Source organism: Hesperophylax consimilis, chromosome 5 (assembly GCF_061612785.1).
Source record: "Hesperophylax consimilis isolate HC1 chromosome 5, BYU_Hcon_1.0, whole genome shotgun sequence".
NCBI classification, from domain to species: Eukaryota; Metazoa; Arthropoda; class Insecta; order Trichoptera; family Limnephilidae; genus Hesperophylax; species Hesperophylax consimilis.
Window position 1 is genome coordinate 12,433,657 of NC_142840.1, and position 6,198 is coordinate 12,439,854.

A 6,198-nucleotide genomic window follows, 5' to 3' on the forward strand; every position below is an offset into this window, starting at 1 on the left:
ACTTAGTGTCCAGTTGGGTTATACAAATTTTCTTTATCGAACCGGCGCGTCTGTCTCTGCGTGATAAAACCACTAATATATGGCAGGGATGCGAGGGAACTATTTAGTTAGGACACTATTTTATGGCTGTATTAAATTATAACTTGTTTGGTCTATGGCATAGGTAGGTACGGTAAAACAATATCGGAAAATAATACTCATGAAAATAGAAGTCATTTGCTGCTGTTTATTTCGAATGCGAAAGTATGAAGGATACATTTAGAAAATAATTATTTTAGACGTAATAAAAAAACTAATTACTTAAATACTACAACTATATATATATTTTTTAAATGATAAACTAATGTTTGTTTGTTAAGACAAGGTTTTTATGCATAGCACAAAGGATAATAAATTATTATAAGCAATAATTAGTCGCCTGTAATATCCATACAAATTGAAAATATCTCCCGAAAAAAATAAATGCCGCCGACAGGAATTGAACCCGCGCCTTCTGATGTTCGGTCATAACCCGACGTGGCTCAGTGGTTCAGAGCGTCTGACCTGACATCAGAAGGCGCGGGTTCAATTCCCGTCAGCGGCATTTATTTTTAATCGGGAGATATTTTCAATTTGTATTGATATTACAGGCGAATAATTATTGCTTATAGTAAATATTATAACGATTTTTAAGATTTTCGGAATCAAAACTATTCGTCGGTAATTTCTAATTTATCAGAGATTTTTTTAACATTCTCCATTTCAAATGAAAAACATCGAGTAGGCAATTGATAGTTATGGCGTGGGTTATATTTTAACTAGTCAATTGATAAATTTAGTGTTTTCAAATATCAGAACAGTGCTTTAAATCTCCATCTTTCAACGCGCAACTGAACACATTTTCATAAAGTTCTCACAAAATGTCCGTCAAAAATGCTGTAAATCACAGTAACCCCCGTTGAAATACGGTGATTAGTATTTATTTTATTTTATTATAATATGTTCTAGTTTATAAATGAGCAGTTAACTGTCACAAAAACGCACCTTATAAAAACAATTGCTCAAAATAATTATCAAAAAAAATTATAATATTGGTCCATCGTTAAACATTTCAAATAAGACTAAAATACCCAAATTAATTTTCAATCTAATCCGCTTGAGCACTTACAATAAATAATTTAAAATTTTCCGCTCATAATTAAAACAGCCATGATTTTTGCAGTGCACAACTTCAGTACCCGGCGACGCCCGGAAAATATCAGCAGCCTGCGTTAATTCAAATTACGGTCAGCAACGGTAATTTTATTATCGGGCGGGCAGCGCCAGCGGCGGGTGGCATGGGCATTAAAATTATTACATATCATCACAGACCCGGTTATGGACTTAGAAAGATCAAATATTATTTTGTTATTTAAGTAGAAAGTTTTAAAATGAAAACATCAGTGTATTTTGAAATTAGATTATTTTTCAAGATTGAAAATACTGTGCAATGAAAGGTGCTGTGAAAATGTCCTCGATTGTGGAACCTAGTTTCGCATTTTTATAGATGTTTTTTCCAGCGCCAGCCGCGTTCTGTCCTCCATTATTGGATTCTACCGCATTTACCTTTCTTTCAACATCTCTATCATCCTTTCCATCTTTCATATTCATATTCATCATTTACAACTATATTGCATGTTTTTTCGTACTCTCTCCTTCAAACACAATGACTTTAGACTTACTTTCATAAATCGTTCATTCTAGACACGCGAGTTTTTTTATATATACAAATAGTACATAAAACAGGAACATTATTTCAAATTATTTATTTTCACGCCCAGGCCCACTTCTTTTAATTATTGCTTACAATTTCACTATCCATGTACGTATTGAATAACCACAGTGACATAAGCCAGCCTTTTTCTATCACTAAGATGTCAAACAACTGATGTAAAACTACCGTTTACCCTAACACATGCTGAGCTTCCCTCGTCGATTCGCATTCGCTCCATACTTGGGCAACACCTTTGGTGGATTCTTTCTATCAACTTGGTCATGCGATTTTTGTAAATCGACGAATGCACGTAAAAGTTTCTTCTTCTTATACTTATACTTCATCCCTTGTTTTTCAAACAATACATACCCTACTTATGAGTTGGTTAAAAAAAAAAATATTATTTGAAATGTAATGTTTAAAACAGTAAAATATTTCTCATTTGAAGTTACCCAAAACCGGCGACTTATCCAATACTGGAGACAGTATAATATGGGCGCTGTTCGGTGTCCCGCAAATTGATAACGATTACGGCGGATTAGGGCGGGAGACAGGTGCGCGGGAAATCTAATGCCGGCCGCCATATTGCCTGTTCTTAATTTAAACCGACCTGCAAGCGGTCACTTTTATCTACGGCCAGTGTGGCTCCATATTACTGGCTAATAGGTGACTTAATAAGGTAGGTAAGTACCTATCGCAAAGTCGTCTTAAGTAAGGGTTTATCTGTTTTAAGTTGATAACGAATTTATCGATAGTGTCCCCTATGAACATAAAATAATATTTATATCTGGGCTTACTTCCAAAATACTGTCGTAGTGAAAACATATCGGTGTATGTATTTGTTTCAGAATGGTGTAGAATTTTTATTCTGTACTGAAAGAAATGTACTTATGGGTGACCAATATTTGATATTTTACACAGTAATTTTTTAATTGTGATAGTAGTTAGCTTTATTTGCATTTCATTCCTGAAAGAAAATGCTATCAGAATCACCCCGTAGAAGATAAAGCATTCAAACCATAACATTTATTTTAATAAGACGATCACTTCACGAGTCACGTGAAGTAACGGTACGCATTTTTTACGCTAGGATTTTTGTTGAAATTGAAAGCTAGTTTATCAATTTTAATAAAAATTGTCACGTGTCACACCGTTCAGACAAAATTGGTTGCACAATAGTACCCACCTGTAACGAAGACGAAAAAATAAAGAAAATCATGGTAAAAAGTATTTTATACAAATTATTTCCTAATTATAGGACTCATTGTATACTCGTCCGAATTAAAGGGGACCTAAAATATTTGTATACTTTGACCAAAGCAACGAAGAAAACAATATTAAAAAAAAAATCGAACAATCATATAATTTATATAACCATATGATTATATAACAATCATATAATAATCATCTAATTTCCAAGGAAATATAAAATATATAATTTTTAAACTTGATCAGCCTCGAAACACATCTTCCGAAATATTCATAAATTTTGGAGAAAATGGCTAGCTCTTAAAAACTTCGATATTCAGTCAGTTAATGAGATTTACTTTTAGTTTTTAAACAGGAGTTTCTGCTTTTTATTTTACAGACGGATGGTTTTTCAGAATTTGAACAGTTCATCAAATTTTAACGTAAATGTTTAAGTTCTGTAAAACAATTTCACTGAACCTGAATTTTAACATTGAAATTTGATGAATTACTAAAATATTGTTTCTATTTCAGAAGCTTGCCGGTTAGGATTATGAGTGATTTTCATGATATTACTCATAACGTTTTTCATTTTGTCAGTTGATAATACTGAAACAGTTGATTCTCTTTTTTCTTCTGATTGGCAGAAATACAGCTTCAAGGATACTCATTGAGTTGTATTTTTATTTGCATAACACAGAGACGTGATCTAATGAAACCCACGTATGGTTTTGCTTGAGTTTCTGAATTGTCATGCATGCGCGCTTAATACTTACACGACAATAGCGCCGCGGAGCACAGAAGTACGGGAGGATACGATACGATTGTCTTGCATGACACGTAATGTACAAACTTTTCCTTATGTTGTTGTAAGCCGCCGGTTATTGCGGAACATGACGTGGGTCTGGCGGGTGTAGTATGGCGAGGTGCCGGGAGGGTGGGCGGAACGGAGCCCAGATTGTCGAGAAGGCCACTTCATAAGCGGGAACAATGATGATGCGATGATCGGAGGTAAAGCTGTCAACTTAAAAGGACTGCTTGTACGTAGGTACTCGCGTGGCTTATGAGAAGGCGGCCAGAATTTGAAATCGGAATATATTTAGTAAAGCGAAAATCATATTTTTTACTGTAAATCAGGAAATCTGTTTTTCATGTCTCTTTATAAACGAAAAAAGCGATAAGAACTGTCGTAACGAATGTAGCGAATCTTGCCATTTCATCACAATAATTAACGAAAAATATTTGAATAAAAACCTATTGCCCATTTGTAATTTTTTTTTTAATTTGTACTTTTTTATTTTAATGTTCTTTTACCGGTCGGTGGCTGAGTTGACATCGCGCTTGGGTCTCACCCAGGCGTAGTGTGTTTAATTTCTCGGCCGGCTAAGCCCTCCATCACAACACAAGCAACATTTTCCACTTACTGTGGTGGTGCTAGGAGATTTTCGAATATTGTCAGGTTATTCGTAACCCGGGAATGTTTGTCTTTCTTTTTAAAAATTATTTATTATCATATTATTTATTTAATTATATTGGGATAAATGGGATTGAACTTACCTCCCGACATTCGGAAATAAAGATTTTTTATAATGTCAATATTAACTACATAGCAGAAAATCTGTCTGTCGAAGCAACAAAAACTCTCAAGCTCTGCCGTGGTAAAATTTATAAAAAATTTCATGTTTATAATTAGGTCACCTTGACATAAGGTAATTTTCATCATGAGCTTGGCAGCTTTGAAACCATTTACCTGTCAAAAATTAAGCCAGGACGCCATAATATTACAACATTTATAATTTAGAAAAATAAATTCCCAAAAGAGAGTTGATATAGATGCGAATCCTGGTTGTTAGTAAATTTAATACATTCACAAAATAAAACAAGGATCTTACAATAACGTTTTCACTGAAACTAAATATTTAAAAAAAATATATTTTAATTATTGAATTGATAAGATAATAGTTTTAATCTCTTTAATTTTTACTGACTGACGGCCTCATACAAAAGTGGTTGAAGTAAATAAGTAATATACAAATTGTCTTTTTAGTAGAATAGATACAGCCTCAAAACATGTGAAACGCTTCCAAAATACTGTAGTACACAAATTTCCCCATGAGCGTCAACCCTGATGACTTCCCACCCCCATTAAAACAACCGCCAGTCGTCTTTACATCCGGTGCGGGGTGTCTATTCCATATCCGGCCCGGGCGGCGGTGGAGCCTTATCATTCGGTCCATTTGAGGCAATCGTTTGCATTGAATTAGGGGTGTTCCAGAACCTGTCCCTTGTAAACCTACCCCAATGTATAATGAACTTTCTGTCAGCGTGACACATAAAAAAGTAATTGAAAATGGAGTTTATGACGTACACACGAAGAACTACAATTCTACTCTTATTTTACTCATACTTTTACTGTTTGGTATAAGAAACAGGTACACTAGTATTAAAACTTATCATTGGTTTCAATGAAATTATTAAACAAAAAATAAATTACTTTCAATATTAGTGCATTGTTTGATAACCGAAGAAAAAATATGTATGTTAATGTAATAGTATTTTTTTATTGAATAAAATAATGTAAAGATATAAGTTTATGAGAAAACGCACAAGAGTTCCTACTGCTCCCAACCGTACCTCAAAACTTTTAGTATACATAATTGGGGTCATTCCCAAATAGATAAAATGGACGGCAAAAATCTGATAATATTATGCAATAGGGTTTTTGATGGATGATGGTTCCATGATAACTCAATACAGTGACAGTTCAACACACTTTTAAAATGTGATATAAAGTCATTAGAAACGATGAACATATTTTTTTAACCTAACCTAACCTACATAACCCAGTTAATAAAGTTTTTGTTTCATTACTTTCCATGACTTTATAAAACTTTTTAAAGATGTGATGAATTATCATTGTGATGATTTATCCGGTTACCGGAATGATATGGTTGGGGAAGGCATAAAACAATTAAGTCAAACAAATACGTGAGATGTCAGGAATCAGTATAACAGAAGATTGTGTATGATCGCGTATGAAACGAGGAGTGTGGTTAAAAGTGTTACAAGAAAGATGAAGTTCCATTATATCTGATCGCTCCTATGGAAACAGCGTGATCGTAAAAAGATTGCAAACACGTTGCATGTATCTTCTTCATCATAAGCGGACGTTTTGTACCACCTTCATGTTTTGTATCAGGGCAAGTTTATGCCTACTAATGTACACTTTTGATAGTGCAACACCAAAAAAAAAAAAATTTACTCAACCGTGAAAATCA

The 6,198-nt window shown here is 33.8% G+C and overlaps 1 non-coding gene across 1 annotated transcript; it reads left to right on the plus strand.

The window, feature by feature from the left end:
* The first annotated feature begins 513 nt into the window (after positions 1-513).
* On the plus strand, positions 514-583 carry TRNAS-UGA (transfer RNA serine (anticodon UGA)). Its single transcript has one exon. It is a non-coding gene; the product is annotated as a tRNA-Ser (tRNA).
* Positions 584-6,198: the final 5,615 nt, after the last annotated feature.